General features: G+C 37.3%; 1 long non-coding RNA gene across 1 annotated transcript in view; it reads right to left on the bottom strand.

The window, feature by feature from the left end:
- LOC121457082 overlaps positions 1–10,974 on the bottom strand; it is a 121,451-nt gene extending 110,477 nt beyond the window's left edge. Inside the window, exon 1 of the long non-coding RNA XR_005975676.1 lies at positions 10,874–10,974. This is a non-coding gene — a long non-coding RNA (uncharacterized LOC121457082). The remainder of the gene's footprint in view (positions 1–10,873) is intronic.
- Between the last annotated feature and the right edge of the window lie 5,706 nt (positions 10,975–16,680).

The following is a 16,680-nucleotide window of genomic DNA, read 5'->3' as shown; positions in this document are numbered from 1 at the left end:
AATCATGTTAATGATGCTTTGATACCAGGTTGCACACAAGATTCCATGGGGAAGAGGAAGATGGAGCAACCACAGTGAATCTTTGGGCTCTATCCCATATATTTTTTGTACCAATAAATTTTTCTAAACTTAATTAAAGATATTCTCAAGGAATCATAACTTTGTAAATGAAGACTCCTACAGAAAAATGGGTGAGATCAGAAAAGGGGCATTAGGCAATATTAACATCTTAAAGATCACCTTCCTCCAAATCATTTTTCTCAACCATCCTTCACAAAATGACAGTACGATGAAGAACAAAACTTTCTTTCCTTCCAATAACACATAAATAAAACATTATAAATATATGACAAAGAGTAAAGTAAATTACCCATAGTCACAGTGGTTGCTGAAGCTTCATATTTTTTTTTCTTGAATTTCTATGAAAATTAGAGACTGTCCTATCTCCATGCCTAAAAGTTCCTTCTACTTCCCTTTGTAATATTTTGGAAACCACCTCAAAATCAAAATAAATTAAAAGAAAGTATGGAAGGAAGGACAGAAAAAAGATGAAGGAAGAAAGGAGAGGAGGCAAAGAAAGAAAGAAGGTAGAAAGGAAGGAAGGAGGAAAGGAAGAAAGAAAGGAAAGAAGAGAAGGAAAGAAGAAAGAGGGAAAGGTAGGCAGACAGATATCAAACTGACTAATATCAGTAACTCCTGATATTGTTTTACACAAGTGTTTATTAGCAAGTAGGCAAAAAAATCATCCTGATTGCTCTCATTTTGTCAAACCCCAACTTAATCCACACTGTCATAAGGGCCCTGGTAACAACCTCCCATGTCACAAGATCAGTGGAACTCTGGAAGCTATCCCCGAAAGAAATGAAAATGTGCTTCAAATTTGTGGAGCTCATAAAGAAAACACATTTTTCCTTCATGTATTTTAAAGATATTCTTGTTTCATTATGTCTTATAAGTGGTTTATCTGTTCACTACAGCTTATATGACTGAACTGCAGTGGGATTGTTCAGTTTAACAGAATGCCATTCAGTTTTAATAAAGAAGTTAGTTGCAATTTTATTAGCATTGGGGACCTGGTTACTCTGTGGGGGAATGTGTAATGTCTGTGAGTAAATAGGCATACATCTTTCCTTTCTCACATTTTATTTTTTCTTAAACTTTAAGATCCAAGTGCTAATTTTTTTTCCCAACAGAAAATGAAATTAACTTTTGATCAGGTATATTTCATACTTTGTTTTTAGTAGCATATTAGTTCTACAATAGGTAATATAAACTAATATTTTAAAACAACATTTGTGTATACACATGTTTAAACTTATTTCCTTTTAGACCATATTTTTATGGACACTGTGGCATTTAAGCTTATGGCTAATGTTAACTGTGGCTCTAAACTTGGAAGACTGATGGAGCTGGGCTTTGTACGCAATCATCTAGTGAGGCAGCCTTTCCTTTTGATTTTTCACAACTCATTTTCCATTTGCTTTTCAGTCTTAAGTCACCCAAAACAGAATAATTACTTGAAAACTGAATAATTCATTTCAACATTCTATTTTTCATTAATTTTAATATTTTATGGCATTGGGAATAAATATTTGAGAAGAAATGGAGTTAACATATAAAGAGGTTTATACGTTTGGTACTTTTGAAAAATAACTTTTTCATTGAACCCAATATTCTAAGATTTATTGCAGATGCTACTTTTAGGCCTAAAATTGTATAATTTTGATATCTAAATTTGTTGGAATTATAGCAATTATCTTAATGGGATCTCATAGTCCTTGTATATGTACTGACCAGGGACTTGAACAGTTTGGATATCCTAGTTGGGTCAAGAGCTCCAAACCTGCTTTAGTGTTTTAGAGTCATAATAAAAATGTGACTAGGTGCTCATTTTGTAGGATGCCTACGTACATTCGAAAACTTTAGTTACCCCATTTCAAGACAATTTTAATTAGCTACAGAATTTTCAATAATAGATTTTATGGTCATGTATCTATGTTTTTTACACAGACCATTGAACTAGTTTTCATTTTCCCAAGCAGTACAATTTAGAAAGTAAATCTGGGTCATTAACTTTCTTACTACTTATTCAAAGGGTAATATTTCTTGTTCCTCTTAAATTCTCAACAATGACTCACAGATTAACATCAGCTTTCTAAAGAAATTTTTGTTTATTTGAAGGAAAATTTTAAGTATTTTTCATCAGCCACGCAGTCAATTGTCTTTTCCCTACCAAATCCATAAAAATATTGATTTTTTTTATAGAGAAAGTCAAGGACTATTATAGAGGATAATCAGAGAATATATCTACTATCTACTCTTGATACTCAACACTCTTCATTTAATACATGACATGGGTACTTTGTTGTACCAATCGAATCTAAATTTTTGTAGTTGAGCATGGGTATAAAAATTATATCAATAATAAAATGAAAATTATATTTTTAATGCCTTTGCAATTATTTCCTTATTTCATTACCACATGTAAAAAAAATTAATATTCAATATACCAATAATAAATTGCTCCCTTTTCTTAACTTGTATAAATATAGTACATAAAATTCTGGGGTTTTTTTTCTGAGCATTTCAAAGCATATGAAAAAATGTTTTTTTAATAAAGATTTAATATTTTGTCTTTCATATGTGTTTTCCTGCATGTACATATGTGCACAGCATATGTCTGGTACCTTTAGAGGCCAGAAGAGGGTGTCAGATCCCATGGAACTGCAAGTCATCTCTTAGTTCTGGTATTACGCCGCTACATTTTATTTTTTCATATTGCCATTAATGTGCTGTATCATTGGAAGATGCCATGGTCTGTAAGACCATCCACTGACTAGTTGCACTCTGAATGACACAGTTTAGCTTCACCTCATATGAGCATCTTTTTATCATAAGACAATATTAGAAACATTACTAATTTTCCACAATGTAGTTATACAGTCTTATGTGGGTTCAGAGAGGTAGTGTTCTTTCTCTAGAAACAGACAGGCACAGTAGCAAAGCAGACAGCCTAGGGGAAGTATCCACATGTCCCTTTATATAGAAAATCCCCAGAAACCAACTGGCAAGAAGACAAGCATGTGTGGGTTCATCTGTCTCTTTCACAGGATGATCCCTTTGATATTGAAAACAAAGATGAGTTAATGAGCTACTAGGTATGGTAGGCCAAAGTTGGAATTCATCCAAGGCTAACACAATTTACAAGTACAGTTAATACTTAACCAGGCGCCATTAGAATGCATATCATTGAAACTTTGAAATCTTTGACCGATATTTTTCTCTCTCTCTCCTCTCTTATCCCTAACCTCTGGTTATCACCATTCTAATCTTCACTACCTTTTTGTTCTGCATTTATTTTAAGTTCTGCATCAGAGGAAGATCATGAGATATTTTTTCTATCTGTGGCTTATCGAACGCAGCACCCAATTCTCCATGTTCACCATAGTGGAAGACAATGATGATGCAGTGAATATATCAAATTGGCTAAAGGATGAGATTTCAAATTTATTTACTATAGAAAGTAACACTTATTTTAGATGATGAATATGCTATTCTACAATACAGATGTGAAATTAAGCTTTTTAAGGAAACTATATAAAACTAGATTTTTCTTGAAAGTGTCATATATACAAACAAGTATCAAAGGACAAATGAGATAAAGGCCTCTTCTTTTATTTTGGCCAAGACTCCCCTCCTGATATTTTAAAAATCTGACTTAAATCAGTTTAGTTAATGTGAAGTAATATTCTAGAATATATGTTAGATTTAACCATTTGTAGGTCAGTGGAGGACTGACCCCTGATTTATCCATTTTTCTATTATGAAGGATGGTGCCATCCAAGTTCAATGGTGTAATTTCCTTACTTAGAAGAGAGCCATAAAAGTAGAGTTCTGATTAGATGAATTAATCTAGGAAGGAAATGAAAATGACATACTTACTTGTCTGATTTCTATGTAACATATGAAAAAGATTTCCCAACCAACACACACACTAAAAAATTGAGAGTGTTAAAAGTTGTTGAAATGAATAAGAACTATTTATAAATATCAAACCAGAGAAATGAAAGTTTGCAGTTCAGTTTGATGTACCAAAAGATGTTTTTCATCACAATACTTGGCAGTAAAATCATTGAGGAACATACCAATTATGTTCAGAGTCTTTCCTCATCAATTTTGGTGTCATAGATTTTTTAAATACTAGTTAGGGTGAAATCAAAATATTGGGAAAGATGAGAAGCAGAAAAACAAAATTTTCTGAAGTGGCCATTGTGAAAGATTTTCTTGGTTGGTTTGTGCCGATGGCGGTAAGCAGTACCTGCTCAGGAGCAAATTTACACCGTGAGGGAACATGTTAGGATTCTGACTGTGTTCCCTTAGTGGTCTCTTTTACTATATCTTCCATCTCTGTGTCTCCCTCTCCCTTACATTGCCATGCACGTAAATGACCTTGACATGCTGCTTAAAGACAGTCTAGTACGTAAGCAAGGTACCAAACTATGGCATCCATAGAGTGTTTCCTTATCTCTGTTGATCTCAGGGTTTCAGGCAGCAGCTTGGTCCCTCCTCAGAATGTTCCACTGCTAAATGCATGGAGGAAGCTTCTCTCCCTCTCACTGCCTGAGCAGAGTGGTTTTCAGTACCTTTTCTTCTTTGTTGCAGCTCAGTTGCAACAAGAAAATTAACCACAACAAAACTTGCTGTTGATTTCAAACCCAGGTATTTGGAGACACTGGAGAATATTGAAGGCCCCAAGAGAACTTCTCAGTATCATTTTTTTTGTAGACATTGAAATGACAGATACTCATGAGTATAGATGTAGTTCATCTAACGAAAGCATATTCAGGATATAGAATGACTATGCCTAGAATATAAAAGCTGCCCTCTCCTATTTTCTTGTTGTTCCCAGCTGTCGCCTAGTATGAAAAGCCTCTTATTCACCCACGCTCAAGTGCGTACACTCTTCTGAGCACTGGGGACACTTGAACACTAAGAGACTGTTGAGAAAAGAATTACTAAACTAATAAACCGTAGCCAGTATTTCAAGGAGTCTCACATTGGTGGTGTAAAAATACGATCTTTTCGTCCACACCCAACCTAGTTTTATTTCTTAAGAATTTCTTTTAAAGATACCATAGTTCTCTGGTAATTTAATTTGCTTGCTGAATGTTATATTCTCCAGTTTAAAACTTCTGTCTCATATCTGAACGATGATCTTGCATCTCTTCTTCCCCCCACAGGTACTAACTAGCTTATTTTGAAAACACAAACAGACAGGTGAGTCTTTTCCCAAATAGTGTTTGTTGACTCCTTTCTGGTACTGTTTCATAGCAGCTGTTACAGCCTGAATCGTGGGTTTCTGCATTCTTTCTGTTGTGAGATGCTGTTATGAGAATCTTATGTGACATTCTAGGGTTCTGACTATGGAATACCAGAATTTAAATATTAAAACATTACTGAATTCCTTTGCCTGAACACTCACATCAGTGTTACCTACCACAGCCTCCCACCACTGATATCACTTGCCTTGAACATAAATAAGTCAGCTAAAGTCATTATGGGATGTGTACCTATGTCAATCATAAGCCTGCCTGGTTAGTTAGTAGACTGCAGGTGGATCCAATATTCACTACTCTTCTGCCGCATTAAGTAGTCAGAATAATTGGGTAGCCTGGACAGTCATAGAGTTCAGCAAGGTTAGTAAGTTCCTGTACTTAAAAGCATTCTGAGTGTCTGTCCTTCACTGTTTGGGAAAAGAATGAGGAGGACTGTGAATTCCTCTTCCAAAAGCATTTCATACATCCAATGCAGAATACTTGTTTGATATGACCTTCAGAATATGGCCAATTTTGCTGCCTCTGAATCAACTTTGATTTTTTAATGTCTATCTTGAACCAAAAAGTATATATTTTTCACAGCTTTTGTTTTCAACTCTGAGAACAACAATCAATTGTAGTACAGTGTAAATCCTAATCAGTATTCTTTATTAAGCTATCCTCATCACCATGGGTCTGACTTCACATCCATTCAGATAATAATAATAATAGTAATAGTTACATAAAAACAAGCCAATTTAAAACAATCAGTTGATTAAGAAATGTAAAAACCCTTCCTCGAGAACACCTTCTTTAAGAATGACTAAAGATGCTGACAAGGCCGAGAGTAGCTGAGATCTGGGTGGGATGCTCAGCAGCTGGAGTAACATTAGGCAGAAGAAACAATGAGAAAGTGAAAGTTTTCTACACTGAGAATAAGACTCTTTCATATTAGCATGGGGAAGCCTTTGAGCCTCTAGCAGAGCTTCACAATGTGGTTTGAGATGGGCTGGAGGTGGATGAAAGAGAGGTGGTGGTAGATTAAACTAACAGTGAGGATGAGCTGTGTGATTTATTAGGGAAATTAGTCAAGGTAGCACTAGAACTTTGTTGATGATGAACTAGAAATGCGTGTGCTCTGTGGAAATCATGAAAATTAAAAATGGCCCTTTGGTTTTTAATTTGGCATTATAATTTATTGAAATGAGAACAGGCTATTTCGCCTATTGGTATTTGTTTGCCACGTCTCCCCTAATAAAACAAATTAGGACAAACTGTGTGACTTCAATTACCGAAGCTATTTCCTCATAGTGCTTGAGATCAAGGTGCTAATAGCGTTGGATTCTCTGAGCCTTCTCTATTCGCTAGTATTATACATAGCTTTCTATCTTCCCCAAGAACTGACTGCGACAAAATTTCTGCTTTTTGTAAATAAAAGAGTCAAGCTGCATTTACACCAATGGCCTCAGTGGTATTTGCTATGTGGAGAATTATTATTCTAGCAATTCAGTTTACAACAATGCTGGTATTGTTTTGCATATCTTTCAGGGGGATAGATAATAGAAATTTACTTTAGAAATTATTTAGGAACAGAAATTATGACTCATGCCTTAGTCCTGTCATTTGGAGACCGAGTTAGCCATGAGTTTGATGACAGGATGGGCAACAGGAAGAGTTTCAAGCCAGACTGGAATACAGAAAGAAAAATTTTAAATACCTTTTCAAAATGTGTGTTTTATAACAATTTTAGGACATTTTGGAAGATACGAAGGCTTTATAGCCATCTAAAATGGATATGTCAAAGCATCCCACATTGAGTAGTGTTGGCTTCCTTCATTTCTCCAATTGTCATTAGACACAGTTAACTTTTTCTATGAAAATCCTTTATATGAAGAATGTCCCTTTTATATGAAGCTTATGTGGGCCAGTTTCAATTTCAATGTCGTATCTTTGGTTCATACATTTCTCTGTAAATTCTTCTATTATCATCATATGATTATGGGATTCATGGGAAAACAATCTACCAAAATAATAGTTACAGTGATTTTGCTATTCTTACAACCTTTAAATCTGATTGACACCAATCTATCACTCTAAGGGCTGTTACTTCTATCCCAACTTTGCACACATGTAATATAGCATTCCCATGTAACGTGTATGAGCTATGCAAAGGTGTGTAATACTGGATCTTTTTTTTTTTTTTTGATTTTTCGAGACAGGGTTTCTCCGTAGCTTTTGGTTCCTGTCCTGGAACTAGCTCTTGTAGACCAGGCTGGCATAATACTGGATCTTAACATTTAAGTCATTTTCCAAATCAGGAACAAATGAATTATTTTTTATTATTCATTTGGCCAACCAGCATTAACTAAACCCTGGCAATGCTCCACATTTGTTCACATATTATATTAATTCACTTCTAATAAAACTAGTTACAAAGATGAAACTATTTTCCTCATTTTACAGTTGGGAACACCAAAGTAGTAAGATGCTAAGTAAGTTGTCCAACACCAGACAGCCTGTGCTTATCACTGCTGTACCTAGAGCATAAACAGTATGGCCTCAGAGTACATTCTATCATTATATTAAGTCATGATTTCTGTACGTACAATTATGCACCAAATTAAGTAGGCAGCTTTAGAGGTATGTCTTAATTTCTTTTCTGCTGCTATGATAAAACATGAGCCAAAACCAATTTGAGGAGGGAAGGCTTTATTTGACCTGCTTGTTTTGGTCCATTATTGAGGCAAGCAAGCCAAGATAGGAACTCAAGGGATCAGTCTATGGCAGAAACCAAGGGGGATCGATAGTGTGCTTTTTTATACATGCAGAATATAGACTCTCCCTCAGTGGGCTGTGACTTCTCGCATCAATCACTGATCACAGGAATGCTCCACAGACATGCCCACAAGCCAATGGGATAGAGACAGCTTCTCACTTAAGAGTCCTCTTCTTTGGTGACTATATTTTGTGACAAGTTCACAAAACTGAGCACCTGCATGCTATGACCTAACATGATAAAATGCTCATTTACCAGTCAAGATAGCCTTTGGGCCAGAGCAGATCCCGACTCAGTCTACCAATTTAGGAATTCTTCAAATCCTGTCAATAACGGGCCAGAGCTGCAAAGAATCAATTTTCAGTGTCTCAAAGTTAGGGATTTGTTGAAAGGAGAAGAATGGCAGACGATAGCTTGGACTAGCCCTTCAGTGTGACTATCACTTTCCTAAGGATGATTCTCACTATCACAACCAAGTCAGAATTTAATGCAAGGATAGGCTCTGATTGAAGGAAAGAGAAAGCAAGAGCAAAGGAAGGAAGAAAGAGTAGTCATAGGTTGCCCATTCCCATACAGGGGCGGCATCAACACATCCGCTCTTTTGCTTCAAGTTAAACAGGTCCCACTGCCTTGTGAGTGGATTGTGACTACATCTCCATCCTGCAAGCATACCTCGGCAGAGCTTGAAGTTAGAAGTCGACTTGGAAGCTCTGAAAGAACTTGGACTTGAGCCAAAGGTATTCAGTGAGTGCATGAAGATCTTTCGGGAAATCTGTTGTTGGTGAAATATCTGGTATAGGAAACATGTCTGGCAGCAAAATCCATCCTTTAGAACAGGAAATCAGACGCTGTTGACAACATGCTTTGTTTTACAATTAATTACTTCGGTCTTCGCCATTAATGTTCTCAGGAAGTGTTTTCAGTGAGAGTTAATCACGCCTATATCTCGATGCTGTGCACAATGAACGTTTAATCAACTTAGATTGTTTGGAGTGAAACAACTGGGGAAAATGAGAAGGCGCCCAATGAAAGGTGGTTAGCTTAATGGCAAAGAACTTTATTTCAGCAAGAAAAAAAGAGTGCGAAGTTACGAAGAACAGAAGACCCAAGTCAGTTCTGAGACCAAAGATAATTTTCTTCAATAAAATTAGAGAGCCGAAGGAGGAGTTTTAGAAGTATTGTAACATTACAAAGATTGAAACAGCGGAAGGTTAAGAACACAAAATGCTGGACCTGGCTCACCTGTGGAAACATTGGAGTTTCACTTAGGATTGGACAGTCTCTTCTTCCAATTATATTAATTCCTGTGCATTAAAAATGCCAGGTATTGTTTGTATCACCATTGTTAGCAGTAGTTTAAAAGAAGTAAAGATGAATATATGAAATCACAGTGGGATGTATGGTGCTAGATCCTGGTTTTTGTTAGCACTGTTACCATTTTAAGCAGAAAAAAAATATTGAAACTCTGACTAGAGAGACGTAATTTTCTATATAGCACACTGAAGTTAAATCAGAACAGACTGTAAAGACTGCCACTTTGCTATCTTCCCAGGTACAGGAAACTCCATAAAAACCAGATTCTCCAATTTCCATTTAGAAGGTGGAATAGCTACCTATTTCTTAAAAATTATTTACACTTAATCTGGATAGCTTAATGTGATCTTATTAATTGTGCCCAATGCCAGAGTCCGAGTAGAGGTTTCAGAAAGAGTTAAATTAACTAAGAGTTTTCTGCTTGACTTACATAGTCTTGACTACCTCAGGATTTCTTTGTGGCTTTCATTGTTTCTTAATATACCCTATTCTAGGACTATGTTTTGTGGAATTTCTTCTCTGTTCTTTGAGAGAAGGGGCAGAGAAGAAAATGACCACACACTACACAGTTTTGCAATTTCAGAGTGCTGTTCTCTGTATTATATTAAGTATTTTGCATACTTTTAGATTAATAGATCAAATTATATTTTATTCCAATTACGCAAAGTTGTATTGAAAAGAAATGATGCATGTACCTCATTCTTTTCAGAAGAGCTGTATTAATTGCTAAAAATTGATTTAATAATTTGCAACTGTGTGAACCACATACCTGGCATATAGCCCTACTAGTTATGCCAATCCCAGGCAGAAGCAGTCAAGCACAACATTTGAACGCACGTGTTTAGGACAGAAGCACCATCCACACTATTGGGGAAAGAGGGTTAATCCACTATTAGTAAGATGTAGTTTTTTAAAAGATATTTATTATCACAGTAATAAATTTTGTTATAATTAATTAAGATTTTCTTAATATGTTTTTAGATTAAGTATTAAGATCCATTGGCAAAGTGTGAAAGAGTACTTTCTAACATAAAATGATTTGAGAATGAAGTAATAATTCATATGGGTTAGATAGTGTTAGTTATGAAGAGAGGAAGCCTCTGTGCAATTAAAGCCTCTGTCTTTCTGTGAATGTGATGGCACACACACCAGGCAAGATAGCAACTTAATGTTTTTGTTTCGAGTAGGTCAATCATTTGTGCAAAGCTTATTTCCCAATTCACTTAGTTGTATTCAGAGTCCTTTGTCATCTTAAGGGAGACTTCTCTTAGGATTCTTTGTAATCATATTAATGTCACATTTCAAATGCACATGCCAGTACTATTGCCAAAATGTTTTTGCATTTTGATTTTCAGAGCTTGAGCAAAAGAAAAAGAAAGTGACAAAGACATTGGTTGTAAAGAAGATACCGTTTCTTCAAGCACTTAAAAAAAAAAGAACTATAAAAACCTGTAATTAATTGTCTTACCTTTCTCCACTTAGCAGTGTGACACTGAGCATTTGCATTCCTAGACGGCATCAGGATAGAATGCAAGCAAGCATCCCTGTGAAATCAGAATTCTCTCTGGCCTGTCAGAATCTAAGACGTGATAAAAAAAAAAAAAAGCTATCTGAATGGTATGAAACCCGAGAGGGATTATGGGAAGTGTAGTCAGCTGCAGGAACTCAGTTTTTACAAGGGGAGGAGAAAAATACCATTTGAGATGCGCTCTCCATGCATCTGAACTCACTTGGCTTGATCCATGAAAAATGCTAGTGGCCTGGCTGCACAAATAAAGTTAAAAATATAGAAAACTTTCTCACACATTGCCATTTTTTTTTTTTTTAATAATTTTTTTATTAAGAAAAGAAGAAAAAAAACATAAACAAAAAACAAGTTTCCACCTCCTCCCAGCCTCCCATCTCCCTCCCCCTCCTCCCACCCTTCTCCCCCTCCTCCCACCTTCTACCCCTCCCCCCACTCCTCTCCCCCTCCCTCTCCAGTCCACAGAGCAGTCCAGGTTCCCTGCCCTGTGGCAAGTCCTAGGTCCTCCCCCCTCCGTCCATATCTAGGAAGGTGAACATCCAAACTGGCTAGGCTTCCACAAAGCCAGCACATTAAGTAGGATCAAAACCCCGTGCCATTGTCCTTGGTGTCTCATCAGCCCTCATTGTTCGTCATGTTCAGAGAGTCTGGCTTTATCCCATGCTTTTTCAGTCACAGTCCAGATGGCCTTGGTGAGCTCCCAGTAGATCAGCTCCACTGTCTCAGTGGGTGGGTGCACGCCTCGTGGTCCCGACTTCTTTGCTCATGTTCTCCCTCCTTCTGCTCCTCATTGGGACCTTGGGAGCTCAGTCCGTGCTCCAGTGTGGGTCTCTGTCTCTGTCTCCATCCATCACCAGATGAAGGTTCTATGATGATATGCAAGATATTCGTCAGTATTGCTCTCGGATAGGGTCATTTCAGGTTCCCAGTCCTCAGCTACCCAAGGAACTAACTGGGAACCTCATGTTGGGCACTTGGGAGCCCCTCTAGGGTCAAATCTCTTGCTCACCCTAAAGTGGTTCCCTTAACTAAGAATTGTGGTTCCGTGCTCCCCTATCCACCTTTCCTTTATCCCAATTCTCCTGATTCCCCAAGTCCCCCCTCCTTCCCTTCTACCTTTTCTCTCCCCATCTCCCCTTACCCCCATCCCACCCCACCCCCAAAATCCTAATTTTCTCCCCGGCAATTGGGTCTACTTCCCTTAGCCAAGAGAATAACTATATGTTTTTCCTTGGGTTCACCTTCTTACTTAGCTTCTTTAGGTTCACCTATTGTAGACTCCGTGGCCCTAATTTATGGCTAGAAACCAATTATGAGCGAGTACATCCCATGTTCATCTTTTTGGGTCTGGGACACCTCACTCAGGATAGTGTTTTCTATTTCCATCCATTTGCCTGCAAAATTCGAGAAGTCATTGTTTTTTACCGCAGCGTAGTACTCTAGCGTGTATATATTCCATACTTTCTTCATCCATTCTTCCATTGAAGGGCATCTAGGTTGTTTCCAGGTTCTGGCTATTACAAATAATACTGCTATGAACATAGTTGAACTAATGCTTTTGTCATATGATAGAGCATCTCTTGGGTATATTCCCAGGAGTGGTATTGCTGGGTCCAGGGGTAAGTTGATCCCGAATTTCCTGAGAAACCGAAACACTGACTTCCACAGTGGTTGCACAAGATGGCATTCCCACCAGCAATGGATGAGGGTACCCGTTCCTCCACAGCCTCTCCAGCAAAGGTTATCCTTGGTGTTTTTGACTTTAGCCATTCTGACAGGTGTAAGATGATATCTCAAAGTTGTTTTGATTTGCATTTCCCTGATTGCTAAGGAAGTTGAGCACGACTTTAAGTGTCTTTTGGCCATTTGAACTTCCTCTGCTGAGAATTCTCTGTTCAGTTCAGTGCCCCATTTTATAATTGGGTTAATTAGCATTTTAAAGTCTAGTTTCTTGAGTTCTCTATATATTTTGGAGATCAGACCTTTGTCTGTTGTGGGGTTGGTGAAGATCTTCTCCCAATCAGTAGGTTGCCTTTGTGTCTTATTGACTATGTCCTTTGCTTTACAGAAGCTTCTCAGTTTAAGTAGGTCCCATTTATTCAATGTTGCCCTTAATGTCTGTGCTTCTGGGGTTATACATAGGAAGCGATCTCCTGTGCCCAGCTCCTGTAGGGTACTTCCCACTTTCTCTTCTATCAGGTTCAGTGTGTTCGGGCTGATATTGAGGTCTTTAATCCATTTGGACTTGAGTTTTGTGCACGGTGATAGATAAGGGTCTATTTTCATTCTTCTACAAGATGACATCCAGTTGTGCCAGCACCATTTGTTGAAGATGCTTTCTTTCTTCCATTTTATACTTTTAGCTCCTTTATCGAAAATCAGGTGTTCATAGGTTTGTGGGATAAAATTCGGGTCTTCTATACGATTCCATTGGTCGACTTCTCTGTTTTTATGCCAGTACCACACTGTTTTCATTACTGTAGCTCTGTAATAGAGTTTGAAGTCAGGGATGGTAATGCCTCCAGAAGATCCTTTATTGTATAGGATTGTTTTGGCTATCCTGGGTTTTTTGTTTTTCCATATAAAGTTGATTATTGTCCTCTCCAGATCTGTGAAGAATTTTGATGGGATCTTGATGGGGATTGCATTGAATCTATAAATAGCCTTTGGTAGAATTGCCATTTTTACTATGTTGATCCTCCCAATCCAAGAGCAAGGGAGGTCCATCCATTTTTTGGTATCCTCTTCAATTTCTTTCTTCAGTGTCTTAAAGTTCTTGTCAAATAGATCTTTCACTTCCTTGGTTAGATGTACCCCAAGATATTTTATGCTGTTTTTGGCTATTGTGAATGGTGAAGCTTCTCTGATTTCCCTCTCTGCTTCCATATCCTTTGTGTATAAGAGGGCGACTGATTTTTTGGAGTTGATCTTGTATCCTGCCACATTACTAAAGCTGTTTATCAGCTGTAGGAGTTCTTTGGTGGAGTTTTTGGGGTCGCTTATGTACACTATCATATCATCTGCAAATAACGAAAGTTTAACTTCTTCCTTTCCAATTCGAATCCCCTTGATTCCATTATGTTGTCTTATTGCTATTGCTAGAACTTCAAGCACTATATTGAAGAGGTATGGGGAGAGTGGACAGCCTTGTCGTGTTCCTGAGTTAAGTGGGATGGCTTTGAGTTTCTCTCCGTTTAATTTGATGTTAGCTGTCGGCTTGCTGTATATAGCTTTTATTATATTTAGGTATGACCCTTGTATCCCTAATCTCTCCAAGACTTTTAACATAAATGGATGTTGAATTTTGTCAAATGCTTTTTCAGCATCTAATGAAATGATCATATGGTTTTTTTCTTTCAGTTTATTTATATGCTGGATAACATTGATAGATTTTCGTATGTTGAACCAGCCCTGCATCTCAGGAATGAAGCCTACTTGATCATAATGGATAATTTTTCGGATGTGTTCTTGGATTCGATTTGCCAGTATTTTGTTGAGGATTTTTGCGTCGATATTCATGAGTGAGATTGGCCTGTAGTTCTCTTTCCTGGTTGAGTCTTTGAGTGGTTTTGGTATCAGAGTAATTGTGGCTTCATAAAAGGAGTTTGGTAATGACCCTTCTGTTTCTATCTTGTGGAATACATTAAGGAGTATAGGTATTAGATCTTCTTGGAAGATCTGGTAGAATTCCGCATTGAAACCATCTGGTCCTGGGCTTTTTTTGGTAGGGAGGTTTTTGATAACCTCTTCTAATTCTTCGCGACTAACAGGTCTATTTAGATTGTTCACCAGGTCCTGATTTAACTTTGGTATATGATATTTATCTAAAAAAGTATCCATTTCCTTTACATTTTCCAATTTTGTGGCATATAGGCTTTTGTAGTAAGATCTAATGATTCTCTGAATTTCCTCTGTGTCTGTGGTTATGTCCCCCTTTTCATTTCTGATCTTATTAATTTGCAAATTCTCTCTCTGCCGTTTGATTAGCTTGGATAGTGGTTTGTCAATCTTGTTGATTTTCTCCAGGAACCAGCTTTTTGTTTCATTGATTTTTTGTATTGTTTTCTGTGTTTCTATTTTGTTGATTTCAGCCCTCAGTTTGATTATTTCCAGTCTTCTACTCCTCCTAGGTGAGTCTGCTTCTTTTTTTTCTAGAGCTTTCAGGTGGGCTGTTAAGTCTCCAATGTGAGCTTTCTCTGTTTTCTTTAAGTGGGCACTTAGTGCTATGAACTTTCCTCTTAGGACTGCTTTCATAGTGTCCCATAAGTTTGAGTATGTTGTTTCTTTATTTTCATTGAATTCCAGGAAGACTTTAATTTCTTTCTTTATTTCTTCCTTAATCCAGCTATGGTTCAATAGTTGACTGTTCAGTTTCCATGACTTTGTATGCTTTCTGGGGGTAGCATTATTGTTGAATTCTAACTTTAATCCATGGTGATCTGATAAGACACAGGTGGTTACTAATATTTTTTTGTAACTGTGGATGTTTGCTTTGTTACCGACTATGTGGTCGATTTTCGAGAAGGTTCCATGAGCTGCAGAGAAGAAGGTATATTCTTTCCTATTTGGATGGAATGTTCTATAGATGTCTGTTAAGTCCATTTGATTCATTACCTTCACTAATTCTCTTATTTCTCTGTTAGGTTCCTGTCTGATTGACCTGTCCATTGGTGAGAGAGGAGTGTTGAAGTCTCCTACTATTAGTGTGTGCGGTTTGATGGCTGCCTTGAATTTTAGCAATGTTTCTTTTATGTACGTGGGTGCTTTTATATTAGGGGCATAGATGTTCAGGATTGAGACTTCATCCTGATGAACTGTTCCTGTTATGAGTATAAAATGCCCCTCTCCATCTCTTCTGATTGATTTAAGTTTAAAGTCAACTTTGTTAGAGATTAGTATGGCCACACCTGCCTGTTTCTTAGGACCATTTGCTTGAAAGGCCTTTTCCCAGCCCTTTACTCTGAGTAGGTGCCTGTCTTTGTGGTTGAGGTGTGTTTCTTGTAAACAGCAGAATGTTGGATCCTGTTTTCTTATCCAATCTCTTAGCCTGTGCCTTTTTATAGGTGAGTTGAGTCCATTGACATTAAGTGATATTAATGACCAGTGGTTGTTAACTCCGGTCATTTTTTTTTTTTAGTCGTAGAGTTTGTGAGTTTCCCTTCTTTGTTTTGTGTTGGTGAAGGGTCTCTAGATGTCTGAGGTATTGTGGTCATTGTTGGACTCCTTGGTTAGTGATTTTCCTCCAATTACTTTCTGTAAGGCTGGATTTGTGGCTGCGTATTGTTTAAATTTGTTTTTATCCTGGAAAATTTTATTTTCTCCATTTATAGTGAATGAAAGCTTGGCTGGGTATAGTAATCTGGGCTTGCACCCATGGTCTCTCAGTTTCTGCAGTACATCTAACCAGGACCTTCTGGCTTTCATGGTTTCCATGGAGAAGTCAGGTGTAAGTCTGATAGGTTTACCTTTATAAGTAATTTGGCCTTTTTCCTTTGCAGCTCTTAATATTCTTTCCTTATTTTGTATGCTTTGTGTTTTGATAATTATATGGCGAGGGGATGTTTTTTTTTGATCCAGCCTATTCGGTGTTCTGTATGCTTCTTGCACCTTCATAGGAAAATCTTTCCTTAGGTTGGGAAAGTTTTCTTCTATAATTTTATTAAATAGATTTTCTGGACCATTGAGCTGCCCTTCTTCTCCTTCTTCTACTCCTATTATTCTTAGGTTTGGTCTTTTTATTGTGTCCCATA

This window comes from Microtus oregoni, unplaced genomic scaffold (genome assembly GCF_018167655.1).
Source record: "Microtus oregoni isolate MIOR12 unplaced genomic scaffold, Mior012 000001F_ref0000356, whole genome shotgun sequence".
Taxonomy (NCBI): Eukaryota; Metazoa; Chordata; class Mammalia; order Rodentia; family Cricetidae; genus Microtus; species Microtus oregoni.
The sequence above is the reverse complement of the archived record's forward strand: the minus strand, read 5'-3'. Positions and strand labels throughout refer to the sequence as shown.